Here is a 21,630-nt window from a genome sequence, read left to right on the forward strand (position 1 = left end):
AGACTGACCAGTGATCCAATCCTTACTCTTCCGGAAAGTAACAAAGGCTTCGATAGTTACAGCGACGCTTCCAAATTAGGACTTGGAGCTGTACTCATGCAAGACGGCAAGATTATTGCATACGCCTCTAGACAACTCAAAGAGCACGAACAGAACTACCCCAGTCATGACTTAGAGCTATCAGCCGTGGTCTTTGCTCTCAAAACATCGAGACATTATTTATATGGAGTCCGGTGTAAGATTTATACCAACCACCAGAGTCTGAAATATTTCTTCACCCAGAAGGATCTAAATATGAGGCAACGCAGATGGCTTGAGTTAGTTAAGGACTATGACTGCGAGATCTTTTATCATCCTGGAAAAGCGAACAAGGTGGCCGATGCACTCAGCAGGAAGACCTGTGCCACCTGATGTAGCTATTTTAAGTTCGAGGATGAACTTTCTATGAGGTATGTGGTACTGTAACACCCACGAAATGAAAAGCTATACCTACGAGTATTTTTCCTTTAGAATAGAAGAAAAAGGAGAAATGGAAATAGAAACCAAAATAAAATAAAAAGGAAGTGAGGTTAAGGTTTGAACCTTGAACCTCCCACAAATAATAGAGTTAAATTGGTGTACGGTAACCACAAGGACAATGAATAATAGATGAATAGAAAAGAATGGAAATTGTAGTTAAGAGTAAGAAGATAGTTAAGTAAAGGAACAAGAGAAAACCAAGTAACATACCTCCTCTTCCTCTTGGTTAAGGAAAGAAGCAAGCAAAAGCCAAGTTGCTTTCCTTCCTTTCTTTTCCTCGAATTTCGTGGGAATTAAGAGAGGGTATAGATAGAGGGGTTAAGGGGATGAATGAAGACATGTTTCATTTACATGAGAAATAAGTAGGATTGAGAGAAGAAAAGAAAGTTGTTAATCCTTCCTTCTTCTTCTTCCTCCTCCTTCTTTCTCCTCCTTCCTTCTCCACCGCGACATAGAGCCCTCTCTCCCTCATTTCTAAAAAAAAAACCAAGCTATAGTTTTCTCTCCAAGAAAACTAATTTCTAAGAAGGAATCTCAAGGTTTACTCCTTACAAGAAAGAGAAAACAAAAGGAAGAACTAGGAAGAGAAGCTCCTTCTTCCTCCTCACAAGGGTACCACTTTCTTTAGGATCAACAAGCGAAAGGATGTAAGTATCCCCTCACCTGTGGTACAAGTTGTTTATGTTTTCCATAAGATTAGAAGGCTTAAAACCTAGGATCACAAAGTGGAACTTTCGGCCAAGTGTAGATGAAGGACGTTGGAAAGCTTAAGACCTAAACTAACCATGTTCACTATGTCCTTATGATATGTAGGATATGATAAGAGATTGGTTTGGTTTTCTTATGCTTGTATGTTGCTTTAAACTTAATTTCATGCTCCTAAGGTGTTCGGCCAAATCTGAATAAAAAGGATTAGGGAAGTTAAAAATTTAGGTTATCATGCTCATGATCTTCTCTATGAAATAGTATGAAAGATTCTAAGTGTTTGCATGCTTGTATGTTGTTTAGAATTTATCTTCCTCTTCATGAAACTTTCGGCCACTATCCAAATTTAGGGTTAAAGGAAGCTTTAAAACTAAATCTAGCATACTCATGATTTCCTTTAAGATATGATATGGACTTAGCTAGATATTTATGCTTGCATGTTGCTTAGAGTTTGGTTTCCTCTTCATGAAGGTTTCGACCATGAAAAAATTTTAGGGTTTAAGGAAGCTAAAAATTTAAACTAGCATGCTCATGTATCTCCTTATGATATGATATAAATTTAGCTAGATATTTATGCTTGCATGTTGCTTGCTTAGAGCTTGGTTTCCTCTTCATGAATGTTTCGGCCAAGAACAAATTTTAGGGTTCAAGGAAGCTAAAAATTTAACCTAGCATGCTCATGTATCTTCTTATGATATGATATGAATTTAGCTAGATATTTATGCTTGCATGTTGCATAGAGCGTGGTTTCCTCTTCATGAATGTTTCGGCCAAGGACAAATTTTAGGGTTCAAGGAAGCTAAAAATTTAACTTAGCATGCTCATGTATCTCCTTATGATATGATATGAATTTAGCTAGATATTTATCCTTGCAAGCTGCTTAGAGCTTGGTTTCCTCTTCATGAATGTTTCGACCATGAACAGATTTTAGGTTTCAAGGAAGCTAAAAATTTAACCGAGCATGCTCATGTATCTCCTTATGATATGATATGAATTTAGCTTGATATTCATGCTTGTATGTTATTTGGAATTTATTTTCCTTCTTCATGAACCTTCGGCCATGATAAGGATCAAAACCTAGGAAAGCTTAGAAATGTGATTAACATGCTTATGACCTTCCTTGTGATATGATATGAAGTTAACATGAGATTCTTATGCTTGTATGTGGTTTAGAGTTTAAGTTCATACTCTTGAACTTTCGGCCATTATGGGTTTAGAAGCCTAGATGTACCTCACATGTTACGTTATGAATTAAGAGATGTTATTTAATGATTCCATGCATGATCATGCCTTTTCTATGATAGGTGTTGTGTTCATTTACGTATACTTATGAACCATGCATGATTATGTCTCTTATGATGTGCTATATGCCCAAATCTGTATGCTTTATGATATGACAAATAACATGCTTATTTATGTATGCTTATGACCCATGCATAATAATGTCTCTTATGATGTACTATGTGCCCAAATATGCATGCTTTATGATATGATAAGCAAAGGCCTAAGAGTTGCTTCCCTTCTTCTTGGGATTAAGAGCACTCTTTATGACATGATAAGTGAAGGCCTAAGAGTTGCTTCCCTTTGGGGACTAAGAGCACTCTTCATGATATGATAAGATAAGATATGTGATCCTGTCTGAGAAGCTGGACACGACGGAGATCCGGAAGAAAGAAACCCACCATGCTGATGAAGAATAATGTCTACAGAATAACGATCCGAGAAATCCAAAGCGGATCAGGAAAAAATAGAGTCACCGGAGGTTTTCCTCGCACGAAGACTCGATGACGAAGAAGAAATCCAAATCTGAGGAGAAGAAACCCAGATCCGAAGCTTCCAAGACTTCCTACGCACAAGAGACCAACCAACACTATCGTCAGTGACCTAAGACCGGGGTGAGAATCCCTGGCTAGGCCCTCTGACGCTCAAGTTAGTGATCTCTCTCAGTGTGGAAGAAGGAAGAAGAAGATGAACAGTAGTTGTGAAAATTAGGGTTCTGAGTGTGCGTGATGATATGAACTTACCTTGCCAATGGAGAGGATTCACCTTTTTATACCACTTCATATAACCTCCGTAGTTATGAAGTGGACCCCGGTTTGTTAGAGTTTGTTATGAGATGACGTCAGCTGTGTACTTGTGGTAAATAATTTTTAAGGAATCTTTTTTGTATCCCAGATGTACCTTCTTTGTCGTTTAGCACCTGTAAAATAATATAAAAACACCTTTCCCGCAAAAATATATAACACTTGTCATAGAATTACACTTTACAGATATCTTTATTATTTATCTTATTTGAAATATTTATCTCTATTCTTCCTCATGAGGCTTCTATTCGCACCCTTCCATGTTATTTATCCTAACTAGCTATAGGCCATATTTTATCAGGTATTTTTCTAAGGTGTTGGTTAACCTGGCTGATATTAATCTTCCTTCTTTAGGGTATGTCTCGGTCGATGCTATTCTACATGCTTCAGAAGTATCTCCCGACCGATATTAGCTTACTTCCTTTGAGGTATACGCCAAGTGATATGGATCATTCCACCTTGAGGGAATATCACGACTGATATTAGCCTACCTCTATTGATGTATATAGATCTTCCTCCTGGGAAGCATATTTCGGTCGATATAGACTTACCTTCTATTGAAGGCATATCCCGACCGATATTAGCCTACCTCCATTGATGTATATAGATCTTCCTCCTGGGAAGCATATTTCGGTCAATAAAGACTTACCTTCTATTGAAGGCATATCCCGGCCGATATTAGCCTACCTCCTTTGAGGTATATAGATTTTCCTCCTGGGAAGCATATTTTGGTCGATATAGACTTACCTTCTATTGAAGGCATATCCCGACCGATATTAGCTTACTTTCTTTGAGGTATACACCAAGTGATATGGATCATTCCCCCTTGAGGGAATATCACGACCGATATTAGCCTACCTCTATTGATGTATATATATCTTCCTCCTTGGAAGCATCTTTCGATCGATATAGACTTACCTTCTATTGAAGGGATATCCCGGCCGATATTAGCCTACCTCCTTTGAGGTATATAAATCTTCCTCCTGGAAGCATATTTTGGTCGATATAGACTTACCTTCTATTGAAGGCATATCCCGGCCGATATTAGTCTACCTCCTTTGAGGTATACGTCAAGTGATATAGACTTACCTCTCATTGAGGTATCTCTCGGCCGATATTATCCTACCTCCTTTGAGGTATACGCCAAGTGATATGGATCATTCCTCCTTGAGGGAATATCACGGCCGATATTAGCCTACCACTATTGATGTATATAGATCTTCCTCCTGCAAAGCATATTTCGGTCGATATAGACTTACCTTCTATTGAAGGCATATCCCGACCGATATTAGCCTACCTCCTTTAAGGTATATAGATCTTCCTCCTCGGAAGCATATTTCGGTCGATATAGACTTACCTTCTATTGAAGGCATATCCCGGTCGATATTAGCTTACCTCCTTTGAGGTATATAGTTCTTCCTCCTGGGAAGCATATTTTGGTCGATATAGACTTACCTTCTATTGAAGGCATATCCCGGCAGATATTAGCTTACTTCCTTTGAGGTATACGCCAAGTGATATGGATCATTCCCCCTTGAGGGAATATCACGGCCGATATTAGCCTACCTCTATTGATGTATATAGATCTTCCTCCTGGGAAGCATATTTCGGTCGATATAGATTTACCTTCTATTGAAGACATATCCCGGCCGATATTAGCCTACCTCCTTTGAGGTATATAGATCTTCCTCCTAGGAAGCATATTTTGGTCGATATAGACTTACCTTCTATTGAAGGCATATCCCGGCCGATATTAGCGTACATCCTTTGAGGTATACGTCAAGTGATATAGACTTACCTCTCATTGGGGTATGTCTTGGCCGATATTGTCCTACCTCCTTTGAGGTATACGCCATGTGATATGGATCATTTCCCCTTGAGGGAATATCACTGTCGATATTAGCCTACCTCTATTGATGTATATAGATCTTCCTCCTGGGAAGCATATTTCGGTCGATATAGACTTACCTTCCATTGAAGGTATATCCTGGCCGATATTAGCCTACCTCCTTTGAGGTATATAGATCTTCCTCCTGGGAAGCATATTTTCGGTCGATATATACTTATCTCCTATTGTGGTATGTCCCGACCGATATTATTCTATCTCCTTAGGTTTATTACTTCCTTTCTTTTCCTTATCGGGGACCCACAAAACTTAACCCATATCAATATGCTATGCTATGACAAGAACCATGATATGCTATTTTACTTTGTATGCCTTGTACCAAGGGTGGGCTCCATAAGCGCCCCTAGGCCGACAGACTATTAACGAGTCTAGTAAAGGGATGGGCTCCTTAGTACGCCCCTAGTTCGACGGTCATAGTACGGACCTAGATCCCTAGAAGGTTCGGGGCTAGCTACCCTGTCCTAGGGATTGCGTGCATTTATGTATGTATGTGGTACAAGCCGGACCCTCATGATGATATTATGTTCAAGTACTATATGATATATTTTAAGACATCTTACATATGACATGACACATGTTTTAAAAGACATCTTGCATGATATGATTGATGTCTTTTATGATTTATGATACGACATGCTATGCTCATATGATTTATATGACAAGATGATTTATGATATGATATAGCATGATGTTCTTTATGATTTATGTAACGCCCACACTTCTTACCCAACCAAAGGTGGCGCTACGTTCTTATACTACTTACGTACATGCTTTAGTTATAACAGCGGAAGAATAAAAACTTTAAAGAATTTAATTTATTAAGCATAATATCACATATTCTGATTTGTTCAAATGTGCATATGTTGATTCTATAACTAATCATATTAATTTGTCCGGATCGTTTTTTGCCGAGCCACCACCACACACATCACTATCTGCTCCTCCTGTTGCTCCTCTAGCTCATCCAGCTTCTTTATCTGCGGTACAAGGAAAGTAAGCTATGAGCACTCATGGCTCAGAAAGTTGCTTTCCTACTCACTAAAACCGAATTCATATCATTGCATACCAATATCATGCGAGGTATCATAAGCATACGACATACAAGGGTATCATATTCATAGTCATATCATAATATCACGTGACATAATATCTAATCATCAGATAATTCAAGCACATATGTAGGCAATGCATCATGAATTTGAAAACTTATACTTATAAGTACTTGAAATTCATATCATCATTAGAGGGGATCCCGGTTTGTACCACATACATAATGCGCGCGCTTCTTAAGTAGGTCCAAGGTAGCAAGTCTTGAACCCTACCATACATACATACTAGGTCCGAGTCTTACTCCATCGACCTAGGGCATTCAGAAGCCCATTTCTGACGAGGCCCGAGTCTTATTCCATCGACCCCGGGGCGTTTACGGAGCCCACCCTTGGTACAAACCATACAAAAATAATTTATCATGCATAACTATCATATCATATCCCTAACAATCTTTCATGCATTTTATTTTTCATTTCTTTTCATTATGTATAGCATTTCCTATGCTATCACATATCATGGCATTTACATAACATAAATTTCATTCTTTTCTCATTATGTATAGCATTTCTTATGCTAACACATATCATGGCATATACATAACATAAATTTCATTCTTTTCTCATTATGTATAGCATTTCCTATGCTATCACATATCATGACATATACATAACATAAATTTCATTCTTTTCTCATTATGTATAGCATTTCCTATGCTATCACATATCATGGCATATACATAGCATAAATTTCATTCTTTCTCATTATGTATAACACTTCCTAGGTTCCTTTCTTTTTTTCTTTTATTTTCAATTATCTTCTAAACAAGAAAACAAATACATGATCCTTAACATTTCATAGGGAGAACCTCGTACTAGTTGGGTAAAACAATAATTTCCCTAGCCTCTTAAAAATATTTTTGGCTGAAATTCTAGGGTTAAGTACTCCTTTGATCAAGCATCATATAGGTGTAAAAACATGAAGAAGATCCCTTTTCTATGGCATAGAAAATCTATCATGTAGTGTAGACTTAGTTACACCTCACTAGATTTCGAAAGCTCTTCTTAACCGAATTTTCTCAAACTTGTTTCTAGGTTTTAAAATCCTCATAAAATCTGAAAATATATAAAAAGCCTTGTACCACAGTTGAGGGGAAGCTTACCTTCTTCGCTTAAGTTTCCTAGAGTTGAGAACTTGCTTGGACCTTTCTTCCTTGCTTGCTTTGCTCGGCACCAATGGAGGAGAGGAGTGGCTAGGTCTTTTGGTGGAGAGGAGGAGGAAGAAGAGGCTTCTCTTTCCTCTTGTGTTGCTCGGCAACAACAAGAGAGAAAGAGGGAGAGAGTGAAGAGGAAGAAGAGGTTCTTCCTCTTGTGTTGCTCGGCAACAAGAAGAAGAAGAGAGGAGGAGAGTCTCGGCACAAAAGGGAGGAGAGGAGGAGAATGAGTGGGGGATGAAGTTGAAGTCACCCCTCCATGCCTATTTATACTAAAATGAGGGGAGGAAACTTGACTTGATCCATCCTCCCTATTCATTTCTCCCCTTAAATGACAAGAATATTCTAGAGAAATGCCTTTTGAGTTCTCTCTTTTCTTTCCCTTAATTTCTCTCTTTTCTCTTCTTTAAAATTCCTATCTCTCCTCTTACAATATCCTCTCCTATCCCACTTGGTTAACACATGCATGCATCCACAAGAGAACCAAGGATCAAAACTTGTTTATGTATATTTTTATTTCTTTTTACTTCCTTTTCCTTTTAAGTAGAAAGAATCCTTTCTTATTCTTAACTACTTAATCCTTTCTCTCCTTATCAATAATTCTCCTATCCCCTTTGGTATCCTATACATGTTCCTTACAAGAGATCCAAGGTTCAATCTCTCTTCTAACATTTTATTTTCTTTTGTACATAATAATTCGTATATTACTATATTATGCATTATGCATAAATATTTCATACATATATATATTATCTCATATTTCTTCCTTTTGTCCATATTAATTCCATACATTTTAAATCATGCATAGATGATTTATACTCTCAACTTTATTTTTCTTTCATAAAGTTTTAATCATCTAAATCCATCTTAATATTTAACTTAGAATATTTACACCTTCTTTTCATTCGTACTCTCATTATCCTTACTTTCTTATCTAGGCTTTCTAGGGGTGTTACAATCTCCCCTACTTATTGAAAGTTCGTCCCCGAACTTAGAATGACAATTTCTGCTCAGATTCCCTTAGACGTTGGTGGAGCTTCTAATCTCCCTTGACTCATTGAAGGTCCCTCAATTGAAGTCTGCAGTTGGTGTAACCTTGCGGGACCACCTTGATTCAGAACATACTGTGGTGCTTTAGTTTTGGTAGGGCAGTCTCTAGATAGATGTCCTTCCAGTCCACAGTCGTAGCATTTAATTTTGCCCTTACGACAGTCTTTTGCTTTATGACCCTCTATCCCACAGTTGTAGCACTTATTAGTGCCCGTACGACATGTCCCTAGATGTTTCTTCCCACATGTATTGCACTGAGAAAACTTGAGCTGCTTGTTGGACGGACCAATCTCAGTGTCATTCCGTCGTTTTCCCTTTCCGCCGTGGTTCCCTTTTCAGTTGGCCTTAATATTTTCTAGTTCTTCCATCTGAGCTTGCTTCTTGTCCTTGCCTAGTGCCTTCAGGTAGTGTTCAGTATTTAGGGCACTGCTAATTAACTCTTCTGTGGTCCGCGGTCTGTTAACTCCGCCGGCCACATTAAGTGCTATCTCGGGTCTGAGCATCTTTAGCATAACCCTGACCCTTTCTCCCTCCGTCCTAACTAATTCCGGGCATAATCGTGCCAGGCGGTTGAATCTTTTCATCGCTTCTTCCACCGTTAGGTTACCTTGCCGAAATTCGGTGAATTCATCATAGTGCCTACTTGTCACCCGAGTGTGGAAGAATTCTTCGAAGAATTCCGTCTCAAAATCTGCCCAACTCATTTGGTTCACTGGTCTTTTCACTTTCACTCTATCCCACCATATTCGGGCGTCTCCTGTGAGACAGAAGGATACGCATTTGACCTTTTCATGCTCAGGCCAGTCCAATAGTTCTATCATGCTCTCCATTGTCTTAAACCAAGCTTGTGCGTCCCATGCTTCACAATTTCCAGAGAATTTCTCCGGCCTCGGTCTTTGCCACTGGATTCGATACGCTTCTTGACGAACTACCGGTGCCAGATTCACTGATGGTACCGGTGCTGCTACTGACTCCGGTTCAACTACTAGTATGGTTGTCGTATTATTCTGATTTGGGGTAGCAGGATTCCCTTGTTGATTCATCATGGCAGCAATCATCTGTTGCTGTTCCGTAAGCTGTCGTTGTAGCTCAGTAACTACTTGTGCCCAATCAGGTGGAGGTACGGTCTCCTCCGTTCTGGCATTTCGTCTTCTAGTCATACTTATTTTCCTAAATGATAACAAGATTAGTCTAAGTTATCATTTATGCATGAATATCCTAACATATCCTGTCTAGGTTTCATGCCATGTTTGAGTTTGAGGTATTCTTTCTTAGGTTGTCATATCATCTTTAGGTTACCTTACCATTCATACGCGTCAAGATCTAGCCGATGGTACTATTATTCTTATGCTTAAATTGATACCATTTCTACTCTTTTTATTCATCAAAAGCTTTTATTACATAACTTCTTCTCTTAAAAGGCCAGGTAGGTTGCGACTACTCCTGCCATAAAGGACATGAGAGCAGTAGTCATTATCAACCCAACCTGTATCGACTTGCCCAGATCATCCTGGGGTGGATCAGGCATTATCGGAGGTTGAATCTCCGATGCCTCTTCCGGGTCGATTATTGTCTCTTCATCCATTCCCTCGTCTTCTTCAACATGTTCGTCCAGTTCCATCGGGTCTTCATTTAGTTCTCCCTCGAGGTTGTTCAGTCCCCACTCGAAGTCTATTATATCGTTGGGGTTGAAACCCATTTCCATGTATTCAGCAAGGTTAAATTCATCCTCGACCATCTCAGGAAACTCATTCTCTCCTTCATAATATTCCATAATTTCTGCATCTTCATCTTCATTATCGTCCGAATTCCATTCCTCGATTTCCTCGAGATCCTCCTCTCCGAACTCGCCGTGTTCCGGAGATTCCGAGTCGCTCACATAGTTGTTGAAGTATTCCAGCATATCGGGTTCATCCGCGAACTCGAGGTATTCGCCAGAATATTCCACATCCTCGGGATCGTATTCGAACGGGATATAGTTCATTTCTACAAGATTTTAAAGATTCATTATTCCTCTTATGTTATAGCCTAAGGTTCTTGTATCTAGGCTACCATTCATGCATCCTACTTATCATCATGCACCATTCTCTAGGGTATATCTTAAGGTATCCTTCCTAGGCTACCATTCATGCATCCTAGTGTATCATACTATTTTTGCATACAAATAAATTATGCAACTGTACTTACTTGGAGCGACAGGAAGGAGCTTGATGTGTGTGTAGTGAGCTGGCAAAACTTGGCTCTGATACCACCTGTAACGCCCACCCTTCTTACCCAACCAAAGGTGGCGCTACGTTCTTATACTACTTACGTACATGCTTTAGTTATAACAGCGGAAGAATAAAAACTTTAAAGAATTTAATTTATTAAGCATAATATCACATATTCTGATTTGTTCAAATGTGTATATGTTGATTCTATAACTAATCATATTAATTTGTCCGGATCGTTCTTTGCCGAGCCACCATCACACACATCACTATCTGCTCCTCCTGTTGCTCCTCTAGCTCATCCAGCTTCTTTATCTGCGGTACAAGGAAAGTAAGCTATGAGCACTCATGGCTCAGTAAGTTCCTTTCCTACTCACTAAAACCGAATTCATATCATTGCATATCAATATCATGCGAGGTATCATAAGCATACGACATACAAGGGTATCATATTCATAGTCATATCATAATATCAAGTGACATAATATCTAATCATCAGATAATTCAAGCACATATGTAGGCAATGCATCATGAATTTGAAAACTTATACTTATAAGTACTTGAAATTCATATCATCATTAGAGGGGATCCCGGTTTGTACCACATACATAATGCGCGCGCTTCTTAAGTAGGTCCAAGGTAGCAAGTCTTGGACCCTACCATACATACATACTAGGTCCGAGTCTTACTCCATCGACCTAGGGCATTCAGAAGCCCATTTCTGACGAGGCCCGATTCTTATTCCATCGACCCCGGGGCGTTTACGGAGCCCACCCTTGGTACAAACCATACAAAAATAATTTATCATGCATAACTATCATATCATATCCCTAACAATCTTTCATGCATTTTATTTTTCATTTCTTTTCATTATGTATAGCATTTCCTATGCTATCACATATCATGGCATTTACATAACATAAATTTCATTCTTTTCTCATTATGTATAGCATTTCTTATGCTAACACATATCATGGCATATACATAACATAAATTTCATTCTCTTCTCATTATGTATAGCATTTCCTATGCTATCACATATCATGACATATACATAACATAAATTTCATTCTTTTCTCATTATGTATAGCATTTCCTATGCTATCACATATCATGGCATATACATAGCATAAATTTCATTCTTTCTCATTATGTATAACACTTCCTAGGTTCCTTTCCCTTTCTTTTTTTCTTTTATTTTCAATTATCTTCTAAACAAGAAAACAAATACATGATCCTTAACATTTCATAGGGAGAACCTCGTACAAGTTGGGTAAAACAATAATTTCCCTAGCCTCTTAAAAATATTTTTGGCCGAAATTCTAGGCTTAAGTACTCCTTTGATCAAGCATCATATAGGTGTAAAAACATGAAGAAGATCCCTTTTCTATGGCATAGAAAATCTATCATGTAGTGTAGACTTAGTTACACCTCACTAGATTACGAAAGCTCTTCTTAACCGAATTTTCTCAAACTTGTTTCTAGGTTTTAAAATCCTCATAAAATCTGAAAAATATATAAAAAGCCTTGTACCACAGGTGAGGGGAAGCTTACCTTCTTCGCTTAAGTTTCCTAGAGTTGAGAACTTGCTTGGACCTTTCTTCCTTGCTTGCTTTGCTCGGCACCAATGGAGGAGAGGAGTGGCTAGGTCTTTTGGTGGAGAGGAGGAGGAAGAAGAGGTTTCTCTTTCCTCTTGTGTTGCTCGGCAACAACAAGAGAGAAAGAGGGAGAGAGTGAAGAGGAAGAAGAGGTTCTTCCTCTTGTGTTGCTCGGCAACAAGAAGAAGAAGAGAGGGAGAGGTGAGTCTCGGCACAAAAGGGAGGAGAGGAGGAGAATGAGTGGGGGATGAAGTTGAAGTCACCCCTCCATGCCTATTTATACTAAAATGAGGGGAGGAAACTTGACTTGATCCATCCTCCCTATTCATTTCTCCCCTTAAATGACAAGAATATTCTAGAGAAATGCCTTTTGAGTTCTCTCTTTTCTTTCCCTTAATTTCTCTCTTTTCTCTCCTTTAATTAAAATTCCTATCTCTCCTCTTACAATATCCTCTCCTATCCCACTTGGTTAACACATGCATGCATCCACAAGAGAACCAAGGATCAAAACTTGTTTATGTATATTTTTATTTCTTTTTACTTCCTTTTCCTTTTAAGTAGAAAGAATCCTTTCTTATTCTTAACTACTTAATCCTTTCTCTCCTTATCAATAATTCTCCTATCCCCTTTGGTATCCTATACATGTTCCTTACAAGAGATCCAAGGTTCAATCTCTCTTCTAACATTTTATTTTCTTTTGTACATAATAATTCGTATATTACTATATTATGCATTATGCATAAATATTTCATACATATATATATTATCTCATATTTCTTCCTTTTGTCCATATTAATTCCATATATTTTAAATCATGCATAGATGATTTATACTCTCAACTTTATTTTTCTTTCATAAAGTTTTAATCATCTAAATCCATCTTAATATTTAACTTAGAATATTTACACCTTCTTTTCATTCGTACTCTCATTATCCTTACTTTCTTATCTAGGCTTTCTAGGGGTGTTACAATTTATGATATGACATGCTACGCTCTTATGATTTATATAACATGATGATTTATGATATGATATAACATGATGTTCTTTATGATTTACGATATGACATGCTATGCTCTTATGATTTATATGACGTGATGATTTATGATATGATATAGCATGATGTTCTTTATGATTCATGATATGACATGCTATGCTCTAATGATTTATATGACATGATGATTTATGATGTGATATAGCATGATGTTCTTTATGAATAATAGGTTATGATGCTATGTATTCACCATATGATGTTAGATGATTATATTCCATGATTATATGCTTATGTGTTTGATCCTGTCTGAGAAGCTAACCGTGAAGGAGATCCGGAAGAAGGAAACCCACCGTACTAATGAAGAATAATGCCGATAGAACCTCGACCCGAGAAACCCAAAGCGGATCGGAAGAAAACCAGAGTCACCGAAGGAAATCTGATAAGTAGGAAGAAATCCCCGTCCAGATAGGAGAAATTCGAACTCCCAAAGCTCCTGCGGCTCCCTGCGCACAAGAGACCAACCAACGCTATCGTCAGTGACCTAAGACCGGGGTGGGAATCCCTGGCTAGGCCCTTCGACGCTCAAGTCAGTGATCTCCTTTGATGTGAAGGAAAGAAGAAAAGAAGATGAACAGTAGCCAGAAAATTAGGGTTGTGAAAGTACGCAATGGTGTGAACTCACCTAGCCAACGGAGAGGATTCTCCCTTTTATACCACTTCATGTAACCTCCGTAGCCATGAAGTGGACCCCGATTTGTTTGAGTTCGTTATAAGATGACGTCAGCTGCGCCCTTGCGGAAGATTATTTTTAAGAAATCTTTTCTTACCCCAGATGTATCTTCTTTGTCGTTTAGCGCCTGCAAGACAAGCTGAAAGCATATTTCCCGCCAAAATATATATTCTCTATCATGAATTAGTCTATTCGATATATTCATGTATGATTTTTCTTCATTTGACTTCTGTTTGTATCTTTATTGTGTTAAAAAATAATATTTTATTCAACATGTTTCTAAGGTATTCATTGAAGGAACTATGTGGGTTCTTTGCTCTGGAGTGTGTATCGGTCGTTATTGGCCTACCTTCGTTTGGTAGGCATGTATCGACCGATATTAGCCTACCTTCGTTCGGCAGGCATGTATCGACCGATATTAGCCTACCTTCGTTCGGCAAACATGTATCGACTGATATTGGTCTATCTTTGCTCTGGAGTACGTATCGGTCGTCATTGGCTTGCCTTCATACGGCAAGCATGCATCGACCGATATTGGCCTACCTTCGTTCGGCCGACATGTATCGACCGATATTAACCTACCTTCGTTCGGCAGGCATGTATCGACCGATATTGGTCTATCTTTGCTCCGGAGTATGTATCGGTCGTTATTGGCTTGCCTTCATACGGCAAGCATGTATCGACCGATATTGGCCTACCTTCGTTCGGCAGGCATGTATCGACCGATATTGGCTTACCTTTGTTCTGAAAGTATGTTCCGGCCATTATTGGCCTACCTCCTTTGACTCTTTCTTCCTTTTCTTTCCTCATCTGAAGACCCTTAAAACCTAACCCATATCACTAGCCTTCCCCTTAAGTCTAGTCGAAGGAGGTGTAGACGACTGACTAGACATAAGTATGGTCTTGTCTTTTCCTACCCGTGACTCTGCTCCAGATTTTGAAATGACCTCACAGATTTTGTGTACCACTGTCTTAATAAATTAAGTATAACAATCCTGTGAGCCTTTTTCTCCTTTAAATAGGGCTACAACCTTCTCTTCACCCACAACCCCTCTCAGTTCTTTTTTTTCTTTGCCACTTTTTGTTGCTAAGGCCATGGTCGTGGATCCTCCTTTTTGGAGGCAACTTTTGTTGGACCAGGTGAGATCTATATATGAGTTTATTGGGATTTTTGCTCTGGCTAATCAAGGGGTTCAAGGGATCGTCTTAAGAGAGGAAGCTTCACAGTTCAAATCTTCTATCCAAAGATGCAGGTGCTCTGAAGGACCCAAGAAACTTCAGAGAAAGTTTTACTACTTATAGGGGGGCAGCCAAATGACCCATGGGTGTTGTGTGAAGGGCACAACACATGTTACCCTTGGGCTAAACTTGATTGCTCCACTCGCTGAGCTCATACGGCTTGAGAGGGGAAGTGGTTTTTACATTTACTTTTCCATCATGGAATGAATCAATGTTCCCCTATCTCGTTGCCCTTGAGCTTTTATGTTTTTTGTTGCTTTCTTCGTCCAGGGCAAAATATTGCCTCTTATGTGCCTTGGCAAGTTCGGACGAAGTGAGCTATTTCCATCTCCGCTCCATGGTAAGTTTGAATCCAGTGATGATTGAAATTTTCTGCGTGCTCCAAGAATGTATACTTGTAATATTTGTTTTCTATTTGAGGTTTGTTGTTCCTGAGGGGAATGTAATATTATGTATCTGATCAGATCATAAATGTAAAGACCAACTTTTGTCTCAGATGCTTTGTTCTTGTTACTAAATCTTCTGTTATTTACAAGATGTTGTGTTGCACTCATCATTTCTTCGGGTATTTTATGTGCTATTCATCATGGCTAACACTATCTTACCTGTTGGCATGGTTCGGTATTTCTACATCAACGGATGCTATTCCTTAGACTGAAACATTCATACCCGCAATTATCTCTATAAACATAAAGTTATTTCAACAAATACTAACTTATGTTTCGTACGCCCAAATTAAAATTTATCCTTCTCTTAAAATATTACCCTTAAAATATTTTTGTCTTTAGCCTGAGTACGGTCAAAAAGTTCTGCCCCTTCTATTTTATTAGGTCCAGTTGATCACGTCTTCTTTCAAAATTTTCTAATCGGTGATTGGCTTTCCCTCGGGTGAGAGAATGTTCGAAGCACTACCAACCCCCTCGCGATCCGATCTGTCCCATCCGATGTACATACTCTTCTTTTTATGATGTTCTGACACTTACCTTCGCTAGGCGCCACATCCCGTGAACCACTCGCCCTTTTGATCTTTAGTGTTCGCTGCGATAAAAAGAATTCTATTTTGTCCACAGTGGTGTATTTCCTGAACACTAAACCCTTCATCTTCCTCTCAACTTCGTTTTCGCCTCTAAAGCTCCTCTCTTGCTACCGTCTGCGACCGAAAAACTTCGTATTCGCTACCTCTCGAAAATCCTCTTTATTGTCCCCAGTAAGTAATCCGTTACTTTGTACTCCGGTTCATGGCTGTGGAAGCGATTGCTCCTTGGTATATCCACATGTCTTCCTCTTTTGATAAGAATGCTAGATTATCCATTCGTCGTTAGTACGAAATTCCTAAGGAATATAGAATCATAATCCCAGCACCGAATGATCGACCTCATCATCCACCTGATAACTGCGTGACTTTTTTCAGGGATCAGTTGATAGGGGGTTTAAGGTTCCCTGTCCCATCTTTCTTGATTGAAATAGTCAATATTTCGACATTCCCCTGCAACAATTTGCACCTAATGCTTTTCGTTATCTATGTGGCACTTACATGCTTTTCCGTTTGCGAGACATTCCTCCTACTCCTCAGAATTTCATCATGTTTTCCTACCCCAAGCTTTCTAAGCCTGGTGTTTTTTTGTTCCAGTCGCGAACCAAAATGGTTCTTTTTGGTGATATGCCATCATCTCTCAAGGCCTGGAAGTCCCGTTTTTTCTTCCTAAAGTTTCCCGGACCCATCCCTTGGTCTTATGCGTGGAAATCCTTCTTGCCTCCTCTACCTGATGTTAGTGAGCTTCACCTGCTTCCCTCTTTTCCAGTTTATTGTGAGAAGTTACTAGGTCATCGACTCTCTATTTCAAAATGGATAAAAGTTGAACTTCTGTATCTATTTGGCTTGAGCCCCGTCAAACCTGATACTCCCATTTCCTTAGGTAACATCTGGCCTTTTCTTTACTGCTTTTAATTGCCTAAACCGTTTCTTCTTTTCACACAGTGGAGAACTTCTATGACGCTTTGATCAATGACGAATTACGCATGGAGGAGGACTTACTTCGTGCTAAGGAGGCCGAATTCCTAGCCGCTCTTGCCCCTCCCCCTGCAAGTGAAGGGACAACTACTTTAGCCGAAGTGCCTAGCTCGTCGGGGCTTCATGAGACTCCAGGAGGTTCTTTTAGGGATCCTGCTGCGCAGATCCTCCCTGATCCTGCTCCCGCTATTACGTCTCCTGCAGCTATTGCTGTCTCCCCATCTGCCTCTATTCCTCTTATCGAGCTTACATCCCCTGGTAGCTCTGATAAACCCATAACTGAGATTTCTACGGGCAAGCGTCCGGGACGCAAGCTAACCATGGCTCCTCCTCCAAAAAGGAGGCTCATTCTTTCTGCTGATGAGCTAGCTTCAGAAGATTTTGCGTCAACCGACCTTCTTCCTGATGAGCCCACATTAGCAGAACTTTATCCTTCCTTGAATTTTCCTACCTCCCCTTTTCCTAAAACTAGTACTTCTGATGATGTTTCTTTTACTTTTTCTTTGTCTATTCCGACTTCAGGATCTCTTCCCTCTTCGCCTTCTTCTTACTTGGTTTTTGCTCCACCATCTATCCCTACTTCCTCCTTCTCAGCTGGCTCTTCTGCCATTCCTGTCCTCCCCATATTACTGGGGGGTTCTTTTGCTAGTTCTTGGGATGAGGTTCGTCCCCTTTTTGAGGGACTTTCCATTCCTGAAGCAATTGACCGCTTTTCTCACAAAGAGAATAAGGTTTGCTTATATACTCCTGCTTTCTGTTTTTGAGATATTATCTCACAGTTTTGAATATGCTCCCAGCGGTGGCTAGAGAACATGGGTTTCTCCCGACTATTACACATCTTATACACTGTGAACGAAAAGTTGAAATCGGAGAACAAAGGGTTGCGACAGCAAGTCACCGAACTGTCTTCTGCCGAGTTTTCTGCTGCCGCCAAGAAGCAATTTGAAACTCAAATTGAGAGTCTTGAAGCTCGATTCAAATTGGTTACGGACCTTAATCAAGAGCTGACCTCCAAACTTAGCGAACTAAAAGAGAATTATGAAGCAGAATTGAGTGAAAAGTTGAAGGCCTTGCAACTAAAAGAAAATGAGGTGGCATCTCTAACTAATTCCCTTGATTTAACAAAAACCGAAGTCGCTGCTAGGGAGAATGAACTGAAAGCCTCTCAGACGACGTTAATGGTTTATAAGGAGCACGAAGATGTTCGTTACAAAGAATGAGCCACCGCCATGATCGAGTCTACTGAGTTCAACTGGCCGATTGTGAGATCCATCTTGTCTGCTTTTACGGCAGGGGCCAAAGGAGCAATTCGACAATTGGAAGAGGAGGGCTACTTAGCGCGCGTTCCTCCTCTCAATTTCCTGAACCGTCGCAGACTCATTGAAGAAAGACCTCCTGATTTGTACCCAAAACTAACTCTAACTTAATTTTAGGTTGTTGTAGAGAAGGGGGATCGAGACTTTGCCATGATCCTACGACAAACTTATGTGTTTCTGAATGGTATCTTCTGGATTGCTAATCTTACTTTAGCTTTGGATAATTTGTTGGTTTCATGTAAATGTACCAAATGTTACTTGGCTTCTCGATGCTCAATCTTTCCCTATGACTCACTCTTCAATAACCCGGTCGACACATAAGTACCGTCCGATATTTCGATGGGACTTCCGATATCGGTCGATTTATCTTAATCGACCGATTCTCCCCATTCTTCATTGATCCGGTCGATATATGTATAAGCATTGGTAGATATCGTCCGATATTTCGAAGATACTCCCAATTATCGGTCGATTTATTAGGATGATTCAATTTAACCAGGTTGCTCCCATTAATCAATATTCGAGACTTGACCCGTGCTTTGAACCCATATTTATAGTACTAGTTTTGGCTTTGTCCTCACCAAGTCTCTTCAAAAATTATTTCTAGGGAAATTTTACGTCTTTTCCGAGGTAGTTTATTTGACTTTATCTTTTTCCCTTGATTTTATTCTATGATATTATTACCTTTTGTGACGATTGACATTCTGAGCACCTTTTATTTTCCTTTTCCCTTTCGTCTCTTCTGTTTAGAGGTTTTAGCACAGAACTGGAAAAGGGACAAGGGTTTACGGAGTCTTCTTCTGCTTCCCTCCGTCCATCTTTTCGCTTCTCAATTCCTTTTCTTCTAACCCCTTCTCTTCATGGCGGTTTCTTCTCCGGCATGGTTTCTCTCGTGTTCTTCCGACCTCATAGATACAGAAGAAGTGGACTTACAGGCAACCTATGATTTTCCCTCTTACATTGTCCGTCCTGCTCCTCATGAAGGTCCTCACCTTCCTCCCTTAGGATGTATCTCCATCTTCAGGGACCAAGTCTTGCAAGGTTTCAGATTTCCCCTTCACCCTTTCTTTTGTGAGGTTAGCCGGTATTTTGCTATCCCGCTCAACCAGTTCGTCCCTCAATCCTTTTCCATTCTAGTGGGCTTCATTGGAGTATCCAAACTGTTAGATTTCCCCCTGTCTCCCCGTCTCTTCCATCACTTCTTCATCCCTCGTCGGATAGATGTTGGAGTTTTTAAGTTTCAGTCTCGCCCCAAGGCCATTCTGTTTAATCGCATTCCCCCACAAGGTGAATGGTATAAAAAAAATTTTTATATGCGTCTTCCCTCTCCTCCTCCATTTCCTATTCAATGGATACATGATCTGCCCTCGCTTCCTGACACTCAAGGTCTCCTTAATGATCTCTCTGTTGCCTCTGCTCTAACTTAACTGCGGGGGGCAAAGTTCAGTTTGCCGCATCTGATTGAAGAGGGTTTGATGTTTCCTTTCGGGATAGGCCACATTGACACTCCCTTGTGTTAGGACCGAAAAGTAGCTAGAGGGGGGGGTGGTGAATAGCTCTTCGCGTGCTCGTTGCTCGGCGTTGCTTGTTTCTTCTAGGATGCGCAGCGGAAATACAAAGAAACAAATACAAACACGCTAACACTTGGATTTTACTTGGTATCCACCTCCAAGGGAGGTGACTAATCCAAGGATCCACACAACGCACGCACCCTCCACTAATGAAACTCTCCTTTATGGTAACTACCAAGGGCGGAGAAGCCCTACAATACTCAATACAAGAAGAAGAAAGGGTAGCAAAGAAATACAAGCTTACAAGCTTACAATGAGTGCACAAACCCTAACCCTAGTTTCTTCTTCTTGCTTTGATCCGCCTCTTGACTTGGAAGAGCCTCCAAGAACCTTCAAGAACTGGCGATCTCGAGCTTGAGAAGAGTTGTGGAGGAGCTGGTGAATATCTGAAATGAATAGGTGAAGTGATACCGCAGCCATCGCACGCCTGCAGCTCAAATACGACGCAACGGTCGGATCCCAATCGATTCAATTATTCCCAATCGATCGGGGAGGCTTTGGATCGATCCACGGATCGATCCAGAGCGCCTCTGTGCTCTGGAAAAACGCCTGGATTGATCCACGGATCGATCCAGCGCTTATCGCGCGAAGCAGCAGCGTCCCAATCGATCCACTGATCGATTGGGACCTCTGGATCGATCCACTGATCGATCCAGAGGCTTTCTGTTCGCTGGGAAAGGTCTGGATCGATCCACTGATCGATCCATAGCCTGGATCGATCCACTGATCGATCCAGAGCTTGGTTTTTGCCCAAAACCAAGTCCCAAACCTCCCAAACCAACATCCGGTCAAACTTAACCTGTTGGTACGTCATGCCTAGCATCTAGTCACTCCCTTGACCTGCTAGGACTCCCTCACCAAGTGTCCGGTCAATCCCTTTGACCCACTTGGACTTTTCTTTCATGCCAAGTATCCGGTCACTCTCTTGACCTACTTGGACTTTCACCTAGCTTCACTCACTAGGGTTTTCAATCTGCCTAGCTTCACTCACTAGGTCTTTCACCTGGCTTCACTCACCAGGATTTTCATACTGCCTAGCTTCACTCACTAGGACTTTCACCTGGCTTCACTCACCAGGATTTCCATCTGCCTAGCTTCATTCACTAGGTCTTTTACCTGGCTTCACTCACCAGGATTTTCCTTCTGCCTGGCTTCACTCACCAAGATTTTCCTTCTGCCTAACATCCTAGTTAGGACTTCTCAGTCAAGTATCCGGTCATCCTTGACCTACTTGACTCTTCTTCAATCACACTGATCAGTCCCTGATCAGAATCTCCCCACACGAGCAACTGCACCTGCATTGTCCATGTGTCTACACGTATTGTCAAACATCGAAACTATGACCAAGACTCAAGCTTGGTCAACTCAGTCAACCTTGACCTAAGGGATATTGCACCAACAATCTCCCCCTTTTTGATGTTTGACAATACCTTTAAGT

The sequence above is a fragment of the Zingiber officinale genome, chromosome 10B (assembly GCF_018446385.1).
Source record: "Zingiber officinale cultivar Zhangliang chromosome 10B, Zo_v1.1, whole genome shotgun sequence".
Lineage (NCBI taxonomy): Eukaryota > Viridiplantae > Streptophyta > Magnoliopsida > Zingiberales > Zingiberaceae > Zingiber > Zingiber officinale.